The sequence below is a fragment of the Ursus arctos genome, unplaced genomic scaffold (genome assembly GCF_023065955.2).
Source record: "Ursus arctos isolate Adak ecotype North America unplaced genomic scaffold, UrsArc2.0 scaffold_13, whole genome shotgun sequence".
In the NCBI taxonomy this organism is placed as follows: Eukaryota; Metazoa; Chordata; class Mammalia; order Carnivora; family Ursidae; genus Ursus; species Ursus arctos.
In genome coordinates this window covers 60,435,198-60,455,854 of record NW_026622797.1, presented here as the reverse complement: position 1 = coordinate 60,455,854, position 20,657 = coordinate 60,435,198, and the positions used below count along the sequence as shown (strand labels likewise).

The 20,657-nt window shown below is 36.0% G+C and overlaps 1 protein-coding gene across 8 annotated transcripts in view; it reads left to right on the top strand.

Moving 5' to 3' along the window:
* Nucleotides 1-20,657, top strand: part of KLHL32 (kelch like family member 32) — a 253,190-nt gene that overhangs the window by 202,401 nt on the left and 30,132 nt on the right. The gene's annotated exons all lie outside the window — the stretch shown is intronic.

The following is a 20,657-nucleotide window of genomic DNA, read 5'->3' as shown; positions in this document are numbered from 1 at the left end:
GTCATGCTCCCAGAACTTTACAAATGCCTCCTTCCCACCAGTTCCTTTGTTTTCTGTATCGCAATTTGTTCATTCCAATAAATCCCATCTATGAAGATGTTCTTCCCTCCTGGCAGAAGTTGTGTGCGGTAGTGGTTTATGGTTAGTGTGATGGAGAGAGCGTCTGCCCCCAAACGACAGCCCTGGCACATCAGCCTGTGAGCAGCCCAGGTGAGGCAAGTTGCCAGCTGAGCTCTTTAGATCATATTCAAGGTCTTTTTATTTTTTATAATTGTTACCATAGTTGTTTCTCTGTTTTACATGCTCTCTGATAATGTATTGACATGTATTAGGCCTGATTTTTCTCTTGATCTCCAGAAGAATATATCCTTAAAAATTACTCTTATCTAACCTCACCCTTGGGGGAAGATTTTTAATCACTGCTTCATTATCTTTATAGTCACAGGACTATTCAAAATTTTAATTTTTCTTCAGTCACATCTCATAAGGTATATATATTTTCTCAAGAAATTTTTCCATGTTTTTTCAGTTTTCAGAATTGTTAGCATATAGTTGTTTTGTTACTACTTAGTTATATCCCCCATTACATTCATAATTTTTTTTTTTTCCTCTTCTCTTGATTTGTCTTGCCAGAGGTTTGTCTGGGTAGTTAACATACTTAAGTAGATCTAAATCTGCAAGGGTAGCATAAATATGAACAACCTAATTAACAAACTGGTCCTGATGGATGTGAGTTCTGGATTCAATAGTTAGGATAGAGTGGATTTTTTCAGTTTATTGAGATATTAACATTTAATATTGTATTAGTTCAAGGTATACAATAATGTTCTTATATATATACATATATATATATACACACACATATGTATACACATATACACATATACACATACACACATACACATATACACATACACATATATACGTATATATACGTATATATACATATATGTATTGCTAAATGATCACCAAAATAAGTTTAGTTTACATCCATAACTCCACATAGTTGCAAAATGTTTTTCTGTTTGTGATGAGAACTTTTGAAATCTATTCTAGCAACTATTTAATACAGTATTGGTAATTGTACATTACATCCCCAGGATTTATTTATCTAAGTGGAAGTTTGTATCTTCTTTTTTATTGAATTATATATGACATACAAGGTTCCAGTAGCTTCAGGGGCATAGCATAGTGATTCAACAAGTCTATGCATTATGCTGTGCTCACCACAAGTGTTAACTACCATGTGTCACCGTACAATGTCATTACAATGTCATTGACCATAGTCCCTATGCTGTGCCTTTAATTCCCGTGACTTATCCATTCCATAACTGGAAGACTGTATGTCCCACTTCCCTTCACCCGTTTTGCCCATTCCACACGTCCCCCTTCCCTCTGGAAACCACCAATTTGTTCTTTGTATTTATGGGTCTCTTTCTGCTTTGTATATTTGTTTTTTTTTAGATTCCACATATAAGTGAAATCATATGGTATATGTCTTTCTCTGTCTGACTTATTTCATTTAGCATAATATTCTCTGGTCCATCCATGTCACAAGTGACAAGATCTCATTTTTTATGACTGGGTAATATTCCATTATATATAATATAATATAATATAATATAATATAATATAATATAATATGTATATATATGTATAATCTATTTGTATCAGTGGACACTTGGGTTGCTTCCATATCTTGGCTATTATTGTAAATAATGCTGCAGTAAACATAGGGGTATCTTTTTGAATTAGCATTTTTGTATTCTTTGGGTAAATACCCAGTAGTAGAATTTTTAGATCATATGGTATTTCTATTTTTAATTTTTTTGAGGACACTCCATACTGTGAACACTCCATAGTGTTCACATCAACTTACATCCCTACCAGCAGTGCATAAGGATTCCCTTTTCTCCACATCCTTGTCAACAGTCATTATTTCTTGTCTTTTTGATGCTAATCATTCTCTTTGGTGTGAGGTGATAGCTCATTGTGGTTCTGACGGGCATTTCTCTGATGATTAGTGATGTTGAGTGTCTTTTCATGTGTCTGTTGGCCAACTGTACATCTTTGTTGGAGAACTGTCCAGATTCGTCATCCATTCATTTTTTAATCAAATTTTTGGGGGTTTTTTGGTGTTGAGTTGTGTAAGTTCTTTACATATTTTGCATATTAAGTCCTTATCAGATATATCATTTGCAAATATCTTTTCCCATTCACTGGGTTGCATTTCCATTTTGACGGTTTTCTTCACTGTGCAAAAGCTTTTTACTTTGATGTCGTCTCAATAGTTTATTTTTGTTTTGTTCCCCTTGCCTGAGAAAACATATCTAAAAAAATGTTGCTAAGGCCAGTGTCTTAAGAGATTATTCCTTGTTTTCTTTTAGGAGTTTTATGGTTTCAGGTCACATGTTTAGGTCTTTAGTGCATTTTGATTTTATTTTTTGTGTGTGTGGTAAGAAACTGGTCCAGTTTCATTTTTTTGCATGTAGCTGTCCGGTTTTTCCAACACCATTTATTGAAGAGACTGTCTTTTCTCCATTGTGTGTTCTTGCCTCCTTTGTCATAGATTAATTAACATTGTGAGTGTGGGTTTATTTCTGGGTTCTCTACCCGGTTGCATTGATCTATATGTCTATTTTTGTGCCACTACAGACTATTTTGACTACTGGAGCTTTATAGTATATTTTAAAATTTAGGATTGTGATACCTCCAGTTTTGTTCTTCTTTCATAAAATTGCTTTTGCTTTTTAAGGTCTTTTGTAGTTCCATACAAAGTTTAGTATTATTGCTCTAGTCCTTGAAAAATACTGTTGGTTTTTTGATGGGATTGCATTGAATCTGTAGATTGCTTTGGGTAGTATGGACATTTTAATGATCTTAATTCTTCCAATCTATTAATATGGTATATCTTTCCATTTGTTTATATGTCCATCAATCTTCTTCATTAACGTTTTATAGTTTTCAAAGTACAGGTCTTGCACCTTTCTGGTAAAGTTTATTTCTTGGTATTTTATTCCTTTTTGTGTAATTGTAAATGGAATTGTCTGCTTAATTTCTGTTCTACTTTGTTATTAGTGGATAGAAATGCAAAAAATTTTTGTATATTAATTTTATATTCTGCAACCGTACTAAATTTATTTATCAGTTTTAATAGTTTTTTGGTAGAGTCTTTAGGGTTTTCTACATACAGTATCATGTCATATGCAAATAGTGATAGCTTAAATTCTTCCTTACCAACTTGGATGCCTTTTCTTTTTCTTTCCTAATTGCTGTGTCTAGGACTTCCACTATTATGTTGAATAGAAGTGACAAGAGTTAGCATCCTTGTTTTGATTCTTCAAGAGGAAAAGCTCTCATTTTTTCCCCATTGAGTATAATGTTAACTGTGGGTTTGTAATATATGGCCTATATTATGTTGATATGTTTTCTCTAAATTCACTTTGTTGAGAGTTTTTATCATTAAGGGATATTGAATTTTGTCAAATGCTTGTTCTGCATCTATTGAGATGATCATATGATTTTTATCATTTGTTAATGTGGTGTATCATGATGATTGATTTACAAATATTGGGTCATCCATGCATCCCCAGAATAAAGGCCTCTTGATTATGATGAATTTTTTTTTTTTATTGTAGAATTTGGTTTGCTAATCTTTTGGTGAGAATTTTTTTTTTTTTTTAAGATTTGTTTATTTTAGAGACAGAGTGAGAAAGAGAAACGGCATGAGCGGAGCAGAGGGAGAGGGAGAGAGAGAATCTCCAGCAGACTCCCCACCGAGTACAGAGCCTGAGATGGGGCTCAGTCCCATGACCTTGAGATCATGAACAGAGCCAAAACCAAGAGTTGGGTGCTCAACTGACTGAGCCATCCAGGTGCCCCGTCTTTTGTTGAGAAATTTTGCAACTGTGTTCATCATGGATATTGGCCTGTAGTTTTCTTTCTTTGTAGGGTCTTTATCTGGTTTTGATATCAGGATAATGCTGGCCTTCTAGAATGTGTTTGGAAGGTTTCCTTCCTCTTCTACTTTTTAGAATAGTTTGAGGAGATTACTGATTAACTCTTCTTTAAATGTTTGGTAGAATTCACTTGTGAACTCATCTCCTCTTGGGCTTTTGGTTGTTGGGAGTGTTTTCATTACTGATTTGATTTTGTTACTAGTAATTGGTCTGTTCCTGTTTTCTATTTCTTCCTGATTCAGTTTTGTAGTATTGTATGTTACTAGGAATTTTCTGTTTCTTCTAGGTTGTCCAATTTGCTGGCATGTAATTTTTTATAGTAGTTTCTTATAATTTGCATTTCTGACAGTTGTAACTTCTCTTTTATTTTGAATTGTATTTTTTTCTTGATGAATCTGGCTAAAGGTCTATTCATTAACTTTTTGAGAACTACCTCTTCATTTCATTGATCTTTTCTGTTTTTTTGGTCTCTCTTTCATTTATTTATGTTCTGACCTATTATTCTCTTCCTTCTAATAACATTGGGTTTTGTTTGCTCTTCTTTTTCTATCTCTTTTAGGTGTAAGGTTATCATAGATTTTTCTTATTCTTGAGACTCCCTGTATCAGTATAAATTTCCCTCCTAGAACTGCTTTATCTGTGTCTAAAATTTTTTTGACTCTTGTTTTTTTTATTTTCCGTTCTCTTCATGTATTTTTTCATTTCCTCTTTAATTCCATCATTGACCCATAGTTTGGGTGGTAGCATGTTGTTTAGCCTCTACATATTTGTGCTTTTTCTTGTAATTGATTTCTAATACTGTAGTGGTCAGAAAAGATGCTTGATATGATTTCAGTCTTCTTAAAAATACTGAGACTTTTGTGGCCTATCCTGGATCTATCCTGGGCCTAACATGTGATCTATCCTGGAGAATGTTCCATGAGCACTTGGAAAAAAATCTGCATTCTGTTGGTTTTCGATGGAATATTTTTTGTATATCTGGTCGAATGTGTCATTCAAAGACCCTGTTTCCTTATTGATTTTCTGCCTGGATGGTCTATCCATTGCTGTAAGTGGGAAGTTTAAAGTCCCCTACTATTATTTTATGACTCCCTGTATGTCTGTTAATATTTACTTTATGCATTTAGGTGCTCCAATATTGGGCTCATAGATAATTACAGTTGTTATGTCTACTTGTTTGACTGATTCCCTTTATCATTCTGTAATTCTCTTGCTTATCTCATTACAGTCTTTGTTTTAAAGTTAGCTTTGTCTGATATAACTATTACTTCCTGGTCTTTTTTTGCTTCTATTTGCATGTAATATCTTTTTTCTTCCCTTCACTCTCAGGCTGTATGTGTCTTAGGTTTGAAGTGAGTTTCTTGTTGGTGACACATAGGTGGGTTTTTTCTTTTCTTTTTTTTTTTTCCAATCTATTCTGTCACTTTGTGTCCTTTGAAGCATACAGACCATTTATATTTAAAGTAATTATTGATAGATATGCATTTTGCCATTTTATTCATTCTTTTCTGGTTGCTTTTGTAATTCCTCTGTTACTTTATTTCTTGCTCTCTGTCCTTGTGATTGATGACTTTCTTTAATGTAATGCTTGGTTTTCTTTTTACTCTTTGTGTATCACAGGTTTTTGATTTTGTTTACTATGAGGTTCATATACACCATCTTAAGTAAATAGCAGTTTATATTAAGTTGATAGTCACAGAAGTTCAAACACCTCTTACAAGAACTTTAATTTTACTCCCCCTTCCACATTTTATGTATATAGTCATCTTTTTATTTTGTGAGTCCCCTGAACTAAATTTTAAGATATTGTTGATTTTACTACTTTAGTGTTTTAACCTTCATATTAGCTTTATTAGTGATTGCTCTACTGCCTTTACTGTATACTCAATATATTTTTTTCTTTCATGGTTTAATTATAATTATGGGCTCTTCCACTTAAAGAAGTCCTTTTAACATTTCTTGTAAGGCTGATTTGGTGGTGATGAACTCTTAACTTTTGTTTGTCTGGAAAACTCTCTATCTCATCTCAATTTTGAATGATAACCTTGCCAGGTGGAGTATTCTTGGTTGTAGGTTTTTTCTTTCAGTACTTTGAATATATCATGCTACTCTCTTAGTGCCTACAAAGTTTCTGCTGAAAAAATCAGCTGATAGCCTTCTGGGGTTTTCCTCGTACATAAACAGTTGCTTCTCCCTACCTGTTTTGGAAATTTGCTCTTTATTTTTAATCTTTGACGTTTTAATTATTATGTGTCCTGGTGTTGACCTCCTTGGGTTCATCTTGTTTGAAACTTTTTCTGTTGCCTGGGCTTGGATATCTGTTTCCTTCTCCAGGTTAGGGAAGTATTCAGCTATTGTGTCTTTTTAAAAAAGATTCCTGCCCACTTTCTCTTCTTCTTTGGGATCACTACAAGGTGAATGTTTGTTCACTTGATGATGTCTCCAAGATCTCTTAACTATCCTCACTTCTTAAAATTCTTTTTTCCTCTGCTTATTTTGAGTGCTTCCCACTAACCTGTCTACCAGAATGCTGATCATTTCCCCATCTGCTAATCTATTGTTGATTTCCTTTAGTATATATTTCTTTTCAGTTATTCTTCAACTCTAATTGGTTCTTTTTTTATATTTTCTCTGTATTGAAGTTCTCACTGAGTTTATCCACTCTTCTGTCCAGTCCAGGGAGCATCTTTTTGACCATTATTTTGAACTCTTTATCAGGTAGATTGGTTATCTCTATTCTATTTAGTTCTTTTTCTGAGATTTTGTCTTGTTCTTTTATTTGGAACATATTCTTCTGCTTCCTCATTTTGATTGACTTTTTGTATTTGTTTTTATGAATTAGGCAGAATAGTTACTTCTAAACAGAATAGAAGGAGTGGTCTTATGTATGCTTGTGCCCTGTGTAGACTGTGTCTGCCTGGTGACTTTAGCTAGCTGGATGGAGCTGCAGCTGCTGTGGGCTGGGGGTTCCAGGACCCTCTATGCTGGGATTGCCTTGTTGGGATGGGCTGAGCTGAGGTGGGCCTGGGTCAGGGCATTCCTGGGATTCTCTGCAGAGGGAAACATGGCTCAAGCTGAAGTGTGTGCATGCTGAGGGGTCCGAGTGCTCTCCTCACAGAGAGTGTTTTGACAGTATAGCTGAAGCTAAAGGGGGTGAAAGGGTTTCCCAGAGTGCTCCACACAGGGGTGCCCTGGTGGGGTGGGTGGAGGCAAGGCAGATGCAGTTGGTGACCTGGAGCAGCTGGAGCCTAGGTGAGGCATGAGGGTATCCTGGCAAGTTATCTGGAGTTGAAGTGGTTTGGGCCTGATGTTCTGCAGTGATGTGTACCTGTGTCACCTTGGCAAGATGGCTAGAGCTGTAATGAGTACTTACTAAGGATGTCTTAGTATGTGCTGCACTAGGGCTGCCTTGGTCAGACAGTTGGGGCTGGTGTGGGCTCAGGGCCCAGGGCTCACTGGGACAGTATGGCAGCTAGGGGGCCAGACACTGCTTCTTAACCACTCTATCAGATGAGATCATACAGTTTTTTATCTCTTTCTGACCTATTTCACTTACCATGATGCTGTCGAGGTCCCAGATTACCTTCTTTTTTATGGCTGGATATTATTCCATTGTATGTGTGCACACATGTGTGTATGATCACATTTTCTTTATCCATTCATTCACTGAGAGACACTTAGGTTGTTTGTATGTCTTGGCTGTTATAAATAATGCTGTAGTGAACATGGGGACACAGACATCTTTTCAAGACAATGATTTCATTTCCATTAGCTATGTAGCCAGAAGCGGAATTTTGGATCATATGGTAGTTTTATTTTTAGTTTTTTGAGGAAACCTCCATACTGTTTTCTACAGTGGCTGTACCAATTTATATTTCTCACAACAGTGTAATAGTGTTTCCTTTTCTCCATATCCTCACCAACACTTATTTCTTTTGGATGACAGCTATTCTAACAGGTGTGAGGCAGTATCTCATTGTGGCTTTGATTACTGTTTCCCCAATGATCAGTGATGTTGAGCACCCTTTGGAAAAATGTCTATTCAGAACCTCTGTTCCTTTTTTAAGCAGAATTTTTTCCCTGTGAGTTTTGGGAGTTCTTTATAGTGTTTTGGATATTAATCCCTTATCAGATATATGATATTCAAATATATTCTCCCATTTGGTAGTTTGTCTTTTCATTTCGATGATAGTTTCCTTTGGTGTGTAGAAAATTTTTAGTGTCATGTAGTCCTACTTATTTATTTATTTATTTATTTTTTTTGCCTTTGCTTTTGGTGTTAAATCCAAAAAATCATTGCCAAGACCAATGACAAGGGGTTTACCCATGTTTTCTTCTAGAACTTTTATGGTTTCATGTCTTATGTTCAGTCTTTCATCCATTTTGAGTTGAGTGTGTGTGTGTGTGTGTGTGTGTGTGTGTGTGTTGGAAGATAAGGGTCCAGTTTTATCGTTTTGCATGTGGCTGTCCAGTTTTTCCAACACTTTTTATTGAACAGACTATTCTTTCTCTCATTTATTCTTGTCTCCTTTGTCATAAATTAATTGATCATATATGTATGGCTTTACTTCTGGGCTCTCTGTTTTGTTCCATTGATCTATGTGTCTGTTTCTGTACTTATGCCACACTTTTTTTATTTGCTATAACTTTGTAATATATTTGAAATCAGAAAGCGTGTTGACTTAGTTCTGCTTTCTTAAGATTGCTTTGAATATTTGGGGTCTTTTGTAGTTCCTTACAAATTTAAGCTGTTTCTTTTCTTTTTCTGTGAAAAATGCCATTGATAGGGATTGCATTGCTTTCAGTAGTATGGACATTTTAATAATATTAATTTCCCCAATCAGTGAGCATAGAATATCTTTTTATTTCTGTCATCTTAAATTCTTTCACCAATGTCTGATAGTTTCCAGTGTACAGATCTTTCTCCTCCTTGGTTCAATTTATTCCTAGGGATTTTATTCTTTTTGCTACAATGATAAATGGGATTGCTTTCTTAATTTCTCTTTCTGATAGTTTGCTGTTGGTGTATAGAAATGCAACTGATTTTGTATATTTGTTTTGTATCTTATATCTTTACTGAATTTATTAGCACTAACAGGTTTTTGGTGGAGTCATTAGAGTTTTCTACATATAATATCATGTCATCTGCAAATGAAAACAGTTTTATATCTTCCTTTCTGATTTGGATGTCTTTTATTTCTTGTATAATTGCTTTGGTTAGAATTTCCATTATAATGTTGAATAAAAGTGGCAAGAGTGGGCATCCTTGTCAAGTTCCTAATCTTAAAGGAAAAGCTTTTAGCTTTTCACTGTTAATTATGATGTTAGCTATGGTCTTGTTTTATATGCCTTTTATTATGTTGAGGTATATTCCTTATATGCCCAGTTTTTAAAGAGTTTTTATCATGAATCAGTGTTGAATTTTGTCAAGCACATTTTTTTGCATCTAATAGATCATCGTTTGATTTTTATCCTTCACTTTTCACATTGGTTGATTTGCATGTGTTGAACCACCCTTGTGTTGCTGGAATCAATCCCATAATATATGACACTTTTAATGTATTGTTGAATTTGGTGTGCTAATATTTTCTTGAATTTTTAGCATCTATATTCATCAGGGATATTGGACTGTAATTTTCTCTAGTGTGCTTGTGTGGTTTTGGTATTAGGGTAATGTTGGCCTTGTAAAACAAGTATGGGAATGTTCCCTTTTATTTTTTAGGAGAAGTTAAGGATTGGTATTAATTCTTCTTTAAATATTTGGTGGCATTCACCAGTGAAGCATCTGATCCTGAATTTTTCTTTGTTGGTTTTTGATTACTGATTCATTCTCTTTATTAGTAATTGCTCTGTTCAGATTTCCTATTTCTTCATAATTTAGTCATGTTGAGTTGTATGTTTCTAGGAATCCATTTATTTTAGGTTGTCAAATTTATTGGTGTATAATTGTCATAATAGCTTTTTATGATTCTTTGTATGGTATCATTCTTTGTATGATTCTTTGTATGGTATTTTTTGTAATTCTCCCTCTTTATTTCTAATTTTATTTAAGTTCTCTTTTTCCCTTGGTACGTCTAGCCACAGATTTGTCTACTTTGTTTATCTTTTCAAGAAAAGCAGCTCAGTTTTACTGACCTTTGTTAATTTTAGTCTTTATTTCTATCCTAATCTTTGTTATTTCCATTCTTTTACTAACTTTGGGCTTACTTTGTTCTTCCTTTTTTAGATCCTTGACCTGTAAAGTTAGGTTGGGTGGTCTTTTTCTTTCTTTTTTCTTAATTTAGGCATTTGTCACTATGAGCTGTCCTCTTAGAACTGCTTTAGCTGCATCCCATAAATTTTAGAATGCTGTATTTCCATTTTCATTTGTCTTATGATAATTTCTGATTTTCTTCTTTGACCCACTGGTTTTTCAGTAACATGTTGTTTAATCAAGTATTTGTGAATTTTTCCATTTTTCTTCTTGTAATTTCTAGCTTCATACCATTGTGGTTGGAAAAGATGCTTCATATGACTTCAATTTTCTTAAATTTATTAAGAGATGGTTTGTGTTCTATATGATCTATCCTGGAGAATGTTCCAGATTATGTTTTTCTTAAATGTACATGGAAAATTTATAAAAACCAATCAGGTACTACAATTAAGAGAACATTATTATGTTTCAAATATTAAGCATTACATAGATCGTAATCTGTAACTACAATGCAATTAGGTAAAACTCAACAAAAAGTTACATAAATCCCTATATATTTGGAAATAATTAAACACATTGCTACATAATGTATTGGCTAAAGAAGAAGTCATGATGGAAGTTTAAAAAATAGCCACAACGGAGTGATAATGAAAATACACAGCAAAGTATATGGGGTAGATAAAGCTTAATAAGTTAGAAAATGAATCAATAATAAACTCAAAGTAGAAGGGGAGAGACAATAAAAAAAATGAGAGGAAACAACTGAACTAGGAGACAATACAGTAGAAAAAATATTAAAGCCACATGTTCTTTTAAAAAGCATGAAATTTTTTGAGTGTGTTTTAGTTAATTGAAGGGTGCCTTGGACTGCAACTTGGGCCTATTTTTTTGGATAACAATTTTCTCTTAAGGAGTGTGTCTGATCTTCTGTCTAAGCATTAATGAATCAGTCTTCACTGACTTTAGGGTTTCTTTTTGTTCTTACTTTTGAGAATTGTAAAAAATTCAACTGGGCAACAGGTAGTGCTCTGTAATGCTGGAACCCTGGTTTTTAAGTAGCTTTGGGATCCTTCACTTGACTACGTGCAACATGCCATGGAGCATACTCTAGAGTAGTCTAAGGATAAAGGTGATTCTGAAAGAGGCAATTTGTAAATATTTTAGTCAAGAACTGTATTAGTGGAAGGAATTCTGCCTCGAAGATTGGACAATATTCTAAACACTGACTTTATCAAAATATTTTAATTCCTGTATAATTAACATACAGTGTTATATTAGTTCCAGGTTTACCAGATAGTGATTCACCAATTCTATACATTACTTAGTGCTCATCGTGATATGTGTACTCTTAATCCGCTTCACCTATTTCACCCATCCCCCTATGCACTTTCCCTCTGGTAATAATCAGTTTGTTCTCTAAGTTAAGAGTCTGTTTTTTGGTTTGTCTTTTTTTTCTTCTTCTTTGTTTTGTTTCTTAAATACCATATGTGACTGAAATCATATGATATTTTTATCTGACTTACTTCACTTGTCACTATACTCTCTAGATCCATTGACGTTGTTGCAATTTGCAAGATTTCATTCTTTTTTTATGGCTGAGTAAAAGTCTATTCTGTATATATACCACACCTTCTTTATCCATCTAACAGTGGACACTTAGGCTACTTCCATAATTTGGCTATTATAAATAAGGCTGCAATAAACACTGGGGTGCATATATCTTTTTGAATTAGTGTTTTCATATTTTTGGGGTAAATACCCAGTAGTGGAATTACAGGATCATATGGTAATTCTCTTAATTTTTTTGAGGAACCTCTATACTGTTTTCCACAGTGGCTGCATCAGTTTGCATTCCCACCAACAGTGCACAGGGTTCTTTTTCTCCACATTCTCACCAAAAGTTGTTGTTTTGTGTTTTTTATTTTAGGCATTCTGACAGGTGTGAGGTCATAGCTCATTGTGGCTTTGATTTGCATTTCCCTGATGATGAGTAATGTTGAGTGTCTCTTCTTCTTTTTTTTTTTTTAATTTTAAGATTTTATATATTTATTTGACAGAGAGAGACAGCCACCGAAAGAGGGAACACAAGCAGGGGGAGTAGGAAAGGAAGAAGCAGGCTCCCAGTGGAGCAGGGAGCCCGATGCAGAGCTCGATCCCAGGACCCTGGGATCATGACCTGAGCCGAAGGCAGATGCTTAATGACTGAGCCACCCAGGTGCCCCTTGAGTGTCTTTTCATGTGTCTGTTGGCCTTCTCTGTGTCATCTTTGGAGAAATGACTGCTCTCAGGGTGCCTGGGTGGCTCAGTTAGGTGTCCAGCTCTTGATTTCAGCTCAGGTCATGATCTCAGGGTCCTGGGCTCAAGTGGGGAGTCTGCTTGAGGATTCTATTCCTCTCCCTCTGCCCCTCCCCCTGCTTGTGCACACTCTTTCTCTTTCTCTAAAATAAATAAATAAATCTTTAAAAAAACAAAGAAGTGTCTGTTCACGTCTTCTGCCCATTTTTTAATTGGATAATTGTTTCTGGGTATTAAGATGTAGAAGTTCTTTATATATGTTGGATGCTAATATATTATCAGATATGTCATTTGCAAATATCTTCTCCCATTTGGTGTATTGTCTTTTAGTTTTGTTGATTGCTTTGCTGTGCAGAAACTTTTTATTTTGATGTAGTCTTAATAGTTTATTTTTGCTTTTGTCTCCCTTTACTTAGGAGACCTATCTAGTAAAATGTTGCTGTGGCTGATGTCAGAGAAATTGCTGCCTGTCCTCTCTTCTAGGATTTGTATTGTTTTATGTCTCACATTTAGATTTTTAGTCCATTTTGAGGGTTTTTTTTTGGTGTGTGTATGGTATAAGAAAGTGGTCCAGTTTCATTCTTTTGCACATAGGTGTCCTGTTTTCCCAACACCATTTGTTGAAGAGACTGTCATTTTCCTGTTGCATATTCTTTTTTTTTTTTTTTTTTAAGATTTTATTTATTTATTTGACAGAGAGACAGCCAGCGAGAGAGGGAACACAAGCAGGGGGAGTGGGAGAGGAAGAAGCAGGCTCCCAGCAGAGTATGGAGCCCGATACGGGGCTCAATCCCAGGACCCTGGGATCACACCCTGGGCCGAAGGCAGACACTTAACGACTGAGCCACCCAGGTGCCCCTCTGTTGCATATTCTTGCCTACTTTGTCAAAGATTAAATGACCATGTAATCATAGGTTCATTCCTGGGCTCTATATTCTATTCCATTGATCTGTGTGTCCATTTTTGTGCCAGTACCATACTGTTTTGATTACTATAGCTTTGTAGTATATCTTGAAATCTGAGATTGTGATTCATCCAGTTTTTGCTCTTATTTTCAAGATTTCTTTGGCTATTCATGGTCTTTTGTGGTTCCATATAAATGTTAGGATTACTTGTTCTAGTTTTGTGAAAAATGCTGTTTAAATTTTGATAAGGATCACATTAAATCTGTAGATTGCTTTGGGTAGTATGGACATTTTAACAATATTTGTGCTCCCATTCCATGAGCATAGAATATCTTTCCATTTGTTTGTGTCATCTTCAATTTCCTTCATCAATGTTTTATAGTTTTCAGTGGACCAGTCTTTTACCTCCTTGGTTAAGTTTATTCTTAGGTATCATATTATTTTTGGTGCAATTGTAAATGGGACTGTGAATATTGAACCACTCTTGCCTCCCAGGAATAAATTTCACTTAATCGCGGTGATTGATATTTTTAATGTATTGTTGGATTTGTTCTGCTAATATTTTATTGAGGATTTTTGCATCTATGTACATCAGAGATATTGGCCTGCAATTCTCTTTTTCTGTAGTGTCTTTATCTGGTTTGGTATCAAAGTAATGTTGGTCTCCTAGAATGAATTTAGAACTTTCCTTCCTCTTCTACTTTCTGGAATAGCTTGAGAAGAATAGTGTTAATTCTTAAATGTTTGATAGAATTGACCTGTGAAGCTGTCTGGCCCTGGAATTTTGTTTGTTGGAAGTTTTTGGGATTACTGATTCAATTTAAGTGCTTGTAATCAGTCAGTTCAAATTTCCTATTTCTTCCTGATTCAGTTTTGGGAGGTTATATGTATCTAGGAATTTATCCATTTCTTCTAGATTGTCCAGTTTGTTAGTATATAATTTTTCATAATGTCCTTTTATAATCCTTTGTATTTCTGTGGTGTTGGTTTAGTTTCTCATTTTTAATTTCTGATTTTGTTTGAGCCCTCTCTCTTTCTTTGTTTTAGGAATCTGGCTAAAATTTTATCAATTTTGTTGATCTTTACAAAGAACCAACTTCTGGCTTCATTGTTTTTTTTTGTTTTTGTTTTTATTGTCTATTTATTTCTGCTTTCATCTTTATTATTTCCTTCCTTGTACTGGTTTTGAGTTTTGTTTCTTCTTCTTTTTCTAGCTCCTTTAAATGTAAAATTAGGTTGTTTATTTGAGATTTTTTTCTCACTTCATGAGGTAGGCCTGTATTCCTATAAACTTCCTTCTTAGCACAGTATTTGCTACATCCCAAAGATTTTGGACCATTTTGTTATCATTTTCATTTGTTTCCATGTATTTCTTTTTTAAAGTAAGCTCTACACCCAATGTGGGGCTTGAACTCATGACCCCAAGACCAAGAGTTGTGTGCTTTACTGACTAAGCCAGCCATGCATCCCTCCATGTATTTTTTTGATTTCTTCTGTGATTTCTGCTTGTCCCATTCATTGTTTAGTAACATGTTATTTAAGCTCCATGTATTTATGTTCCTTCCAAATTTTTCCCATGGTTGGTTTCTAGTATTACAGAGTTCTAGTTAAAAAAACAAAAACAAAACAACAACATAGTATGATTTCAATCTTTTAAATTTATTGAGACTTGTTTTGCGGCTTAACATGTGATTTGTTCTGTGGAATGCTCCATGTGCCCTTGAAAAGAATGTGTGTTCTGCTGTTTTAGGATGAAATGTTCTGAATGTATCTGTTAGACCCAGTTCGTCCAGTGTATCACTCAAAGCCACTGTTTCCTTGTTGCTTTTCTGTTTGGATGATCTGTAGTTTGGCATAAGTGTGTTGTTAAAGTCCCCTGTATTATTACTGTTGTATTGTTAATTACTTCCTTTATATTTGTTATTAGCTGCTTTATGTATTTGGGTGCTCCCATGTTGGGTGCATCAATATTGTTATAAATTCTGTTGTCTTTATGATTTTGTGAGGTCATTCTTCATCTTTTGTTGAAGAGTTTGTTTTCAAGTTTATTTTTCCTGACATAAGTATTGCTACTCTGGCTTTCTTTTCACTTCCATTTGCATGATAATGCTTTTCCATCCCTCCACTTTAGTCCACATGAGTCTTTAGGTGTGAAATGAGTTCCTTGTAGGGGTATTTTTTAATCCACTCCATCACCTGTGTCTTTTGATTGGAGAGTTTAGTCCATTCACATTCAAAGTAATTATTGACAGGTATATACTTATTGCCATTTTGTTACTTATTTTATTATTTTTCTAGTTCTTCCCTGTTCCTTTCTTTTGCTCTCTTCTTTCATAGTTTGTTAGCTTTCTTTAGTGATATACTTGGATTCCTTTCTCTTTATTTTTTGCATATCTATTACTGGTTTTGTATTTGTAGTCATCATTATGTTTATATATAACATCTTATGCATATAGCAGTCTAAATTCATTTGATGGTCACTTAAGTTTGAACCCACTTTAAAAGCACAACGTTTTTACTTCTCTCTCCCCTACATTTTAGATACATGTTGGCCTACTTCACATCCTCCTTTTTACTTTGTGAATCCCTTGACTGATTTTTATAGATATACTTAATTTTACTTTTGTGTTTCCTACTTTTTACTCTTGCTTATGTCTTTCCTTTCTATTCAGATAGTCCCTTTTAACATTTCTTGTAAAGCTGATTAAGTGGGCATGAATTCCTTTAACTTTTGTTTGGAGAACTCTTTATCTCTCCTTCTATACCGAATGATAGCCCTACTGGAGAGAGTATTCTTGGCTGCAGGTTTTTTTCTTTTAGCACTTCGAATGTATCATGCCATTCTCTTCTGGCTTGCAAAGTTTGTGCTGAAAAATCAGCTGATAGCCTTATGGGTTTTTCTTGTAACTGTTCTCTTTTCTCTTGCTTTTAAAAGTCTCTGTCACTACTTTTTGCCATTTTAATTACTGTGTCTTTTGGTATGTACCTCCTTGGGTTGAATTTGTTGGGGGCTCTCTGTGGCTCTTGGATCTGGTTTTCTGTTTCCTTCACCAGATATGGGAAGTTTTCAGCTATTATTTCTTTAAATCAATTTTCTGTCCTCTTTTCTCTCTCTTCTCCTTCTGGGATCCCTTTAATGTGAATATTAAGCTTGATAGTGTTCCTGAGTTTCCTTAATCTAGTCTCATTTTTTATTGTTTTTTCTCTCTCTTGTTCAGTTTGATTGCTTTCCATCTCTCTGTTCCCCAGGTCACTGAACTGTTCTTTTGATTCCTGTAGTCTACTATTTATTCCATTGAATGTGTGTTTTAATGTGAGTTATTGAGTTCAACTCTGTTTATTTATGTTTTCTCTTTATTGGGGGTCTCATGGAGGTCTTCCACTCTTTTCTCAAGTATCTTTATGACATTACTTTAAATTCTTTATGAGGCATATTATATCTGTTTCACTTCGGTCTCTTGCTGTGGTTTTGTCTTCTTTCATTTGGGACATATTCCTCTGTCTCTTCCTTTTGCCTAACTCTGTGTTTCTTTGTGTTAGGAAAGTCAGCTATGTCTCCTGCTCTTAAGAGTATTGGCCCTCTGAAGAAGAGGCTCCATGCTGCCCTGTAGTGTAATATTGCCTATTCACCAGAACCTGGCACTTCATGGGACGTCTCCTGTGTGTGTTGTGTATGCCCTACTCTTGTGGCTGAGCTACATTTGCCTTTAGCCCTGTCCTTCAGTGGCTCTCATTGCCTGTTGTAGGCAGTGTTTTGTCCCTTTGTTGTTACTGGGACAGTCAGGGGTCGCTTTGAGTTTGAGTTGGGTCGGGTCAGGCTTTTATCAGAGCACAGTATCACTGGACTGCAGGGTGCTCTTCCTGTGTTGTTTCCTGAGAAGCTTTTGTTGGTGATTGGGGTGTACAATCAGACCAGATGTCTAATCCCAGCTCACTGCTGGGGCCATGGTTGAACTGGTTTGTGTGGTTTTAGTCCCCCCTCCCCAGGGCAGGAGTGGTGGTGCTGGGAAGGTGCTGGGCTGTTGCTGACCCCTGTTGGGGCTGCTTGCATACTGTCACACTTGTGGCACCACTTTCGATGGACTTTCGTTGAGGGTGTGTTGGAGGAAGTGCATCCATGGGAGAATGGGGAGTGGGAATGTTGGTGGTGCATGTGATGTTAGCAAGGTTTGCATGTTCTGCTTTGGGAAGAAGTCTGTAGCCACTTTAGAAAACTCCTGCTGAAGCCAAGATGCAGGGGCTGAGTTTGCAGGAGAGTACAGTGGTGGAAAGAGCTCCTAGCAAGCTAGATGGGGACTCCTTATGCTGGGATGATTCTTGCCAGGTGTCTGTGTATCTAGGCTGGAGGGCAGGGGGTGTAAATGGCACCTGCCAGCTCTTTTGTTCCTAGAGAAATCTCCCAAAGATCTCTGGCCCTCTAGCAGTTGCTCACATCTCTATCTCATATACCCCAAGCATCTTTAAAACTGCTGTTTCTATACTGTATCTCAGTGGGGCTGTTATGCTGTATCTTTAAGGGTGGAGACTCCATTTCCTATCACCATCCTGTTCTCCCAGAGCTGAGCCTGCTGTTTTATAAAGTTCTAGATGTTAAGCCCCACTAATTTTAAGAACTCAAGAAGTGAAGCCCCACTAGCTTTCAAAGCCAAATGTTATGGGGGATCTGACTTCCAAGTGCAGGTCCCCTGTGGCTGGGGTACCTGGTGTGGGGGTCTGCTACTTTCCCCTCTTGTGCTTACAGCATTGCTTCTACCTGCAGACAGTCCTGCATGCTAGTTTGGCTCCCACCCACATCTCCACCCTTCCTTCCCTCTTCTATGTGGCCTTTTGTCTACATTTACCTGTTGAGAGTCTTTGGTCATTTTCTGGGTTATTTACACTGATGTGGGTGTTGTCTAGGTGTACCCATGGGACAAAGTGAACCTAGGATCCTCTTAGTCTGCAATCTTCCCCAAAGGCTTAATATATTTGCTTTCTTAGAAAGCCAGAATTATGGTTAGATCTGTGTTCCAACAACCATTTTGATTTACAAAATCAATCATTTTGAAAATGTGTTTATTCCCATGGCTGGCACAGTGGTCCTACACTGAACATATAAATTTAGAAAGGCTTTTAGGAGCCTTTACTGTTTATGGGTAATAAGTGTCCATATAAACATTTGGATAGTGACTTAAATAGATGTTTGGAATAGAAGTCTTCCTGGATTATACACTCATCATATATCATGTTTCATTTTAGTTATTGACAATTGGTTATAGGTTGTATTATCATTCTTTCTGAACTGTAGTTGCACAATCAAATACCTGCTTACTTTATGCATAACTAAGGAACTATTTATTTTGGTTAAATAACAGTGATATATTGATTGTTGGAGAGGCTACTTATATGTTCAGAGGCAAGCTGCTTCTTTACTGCTTGCAGGAAGAATATCCATCAGAGAAGCTAGGTGAGAGACTGGAATAATGTTTATGAGAAAATGGTGATTAGACAGTAGAAATTCCGAAGTACAAACCAACAGGTTGTAAAGTACAGGGAACTGTGGTGGAGAAAATAGTAAATATGCTAAAAATATCAAAGTTTAAATTTTTAATTAATCACACATTGATATAATACTTGGATTCTAAGGGCATGGCTAAGATTAATGAAGATCATACTTAAATAGTTCAAAGATGTTGGTCCTTTAACATCCAGGACTAAAGTCATTTTTTGCTCTTGAAAATACCAGAAAATAACCAGTTTCTTTAGGCTGCCCCTTATGAACTTTTTTTCCCTTTATTATGATATGTTAGTCACCATACAGTACATCATTAGTTTTTGATGTAGTGATCCATGATTCATTGTTTGCGTATAACACCCAGTGCTCCATGCAATACGTGCCCTCCTTAATACCCATCACCAGGCTTGCCCATCTCCCCCCCCCCCCCAAACCCCTCAGTTTCCCAGAGTCCATAGTCTCTTGTGGTTCATTTCCCCTTCTGTTTACCCCCCTTCATTTTTCCCTTCCTTCTCCTACCAATCTCCCTGCTATTCCTTGTGTTCCACAAATGAGTGAAACGATATAATTGTCTTTCTCTGCTTGACTTATTTCACTTAGCATAATCTCTTCCAGTCCCATCCATGTTGATGCAAATGTTGGGTAATCATTCTTCCTGATGGCTGAGTAATATTCCATTGTATATATGGACCACATCTTCTTTATCCACTCGTCTGTTGAAGGGCATCTTGGCTCCTTCCACAGTTTGGCTATTGTGGACAATGCTGCTATGAACATTGGGGTGCATATGGGCCTTCTCTTCACTACGTCTGTATCTTTGGAGTAAATACCCAGTAGTGCAATTGCTGGGTCATAGGGTAGCTCTATTTTTAACTTTTTCAGGGACCTCCACACTGTTTTCCAAAGTGGCTGTACCAACTTGCATTCCCACCAACAGTGTAAAAGGGTTCCCCTTTCTCTACATCCTCTCCAACATTTGTTGTTTATTGCCTTGTCAATTTTTGCCATTCTAACTGGTGTAAGGTGGTATCTCAGTGTGGTTTTGATTTGAATTTCCCTGATGCCTAATGATTTTGAACATTTTTCCATGTTTCTGGTAACCGTTTGTATGTCTTCGTTGGAAAAGTGTCTGTTCATATCTTCTGCCCATTTTTTTGATCCTTTGTTTCTTGGCTTTTGAATTTGAGAAGTTCTTTATAGATCTTGGATACCAGCCTTTTATCTGTAGTGTCATTTGCAAATATCTTCTCCCATTCCATGGGTTGCCTCTTTGTTTTGTTGACTGTTTCCTTTGCTGTGCAGAAGCTTTTTAAAAGTTCATTTTTGCTTTTGTTTTCCTTGCCTTTGGAGACATGTCATGAAGGAAGTTGCTGTGGCCAGTGTCAGAGAGGTTACAGCCTATGTTCTCCTCTATGATTTTGATGGATTCCTATCTCACATTGAGGTCTTTCATCCATTTGGAGTTTATCTTTGTGTATGGTTTGAGAGAGTGGTCAAGTTTCATTCTTCTGAATATAGCAGACAATTTTCCCAGCACTATTTATTGAAGTGACTGTCTTTTTTTCACTGGATGTTTCTTCCTGCTTTGTCAAAGATTAGTTGATCATAGAGTCGAGGGTCCATTTCTGGAGTCTGTGTTCTGTTCCATTGGTCTATGTGTCTGTTTTTGTGCCAGTACCATGCTTTCTTGGTGATCACAAGTATAGTTCCATCTCCAGCTGTTTAAGGTGAGAGTATAAGGACTGCATTTTAGATTTTTCTATTGAGTGAGGCTTGAATGGCTATGTATTTAACCCTTAGGACTGCCTTTG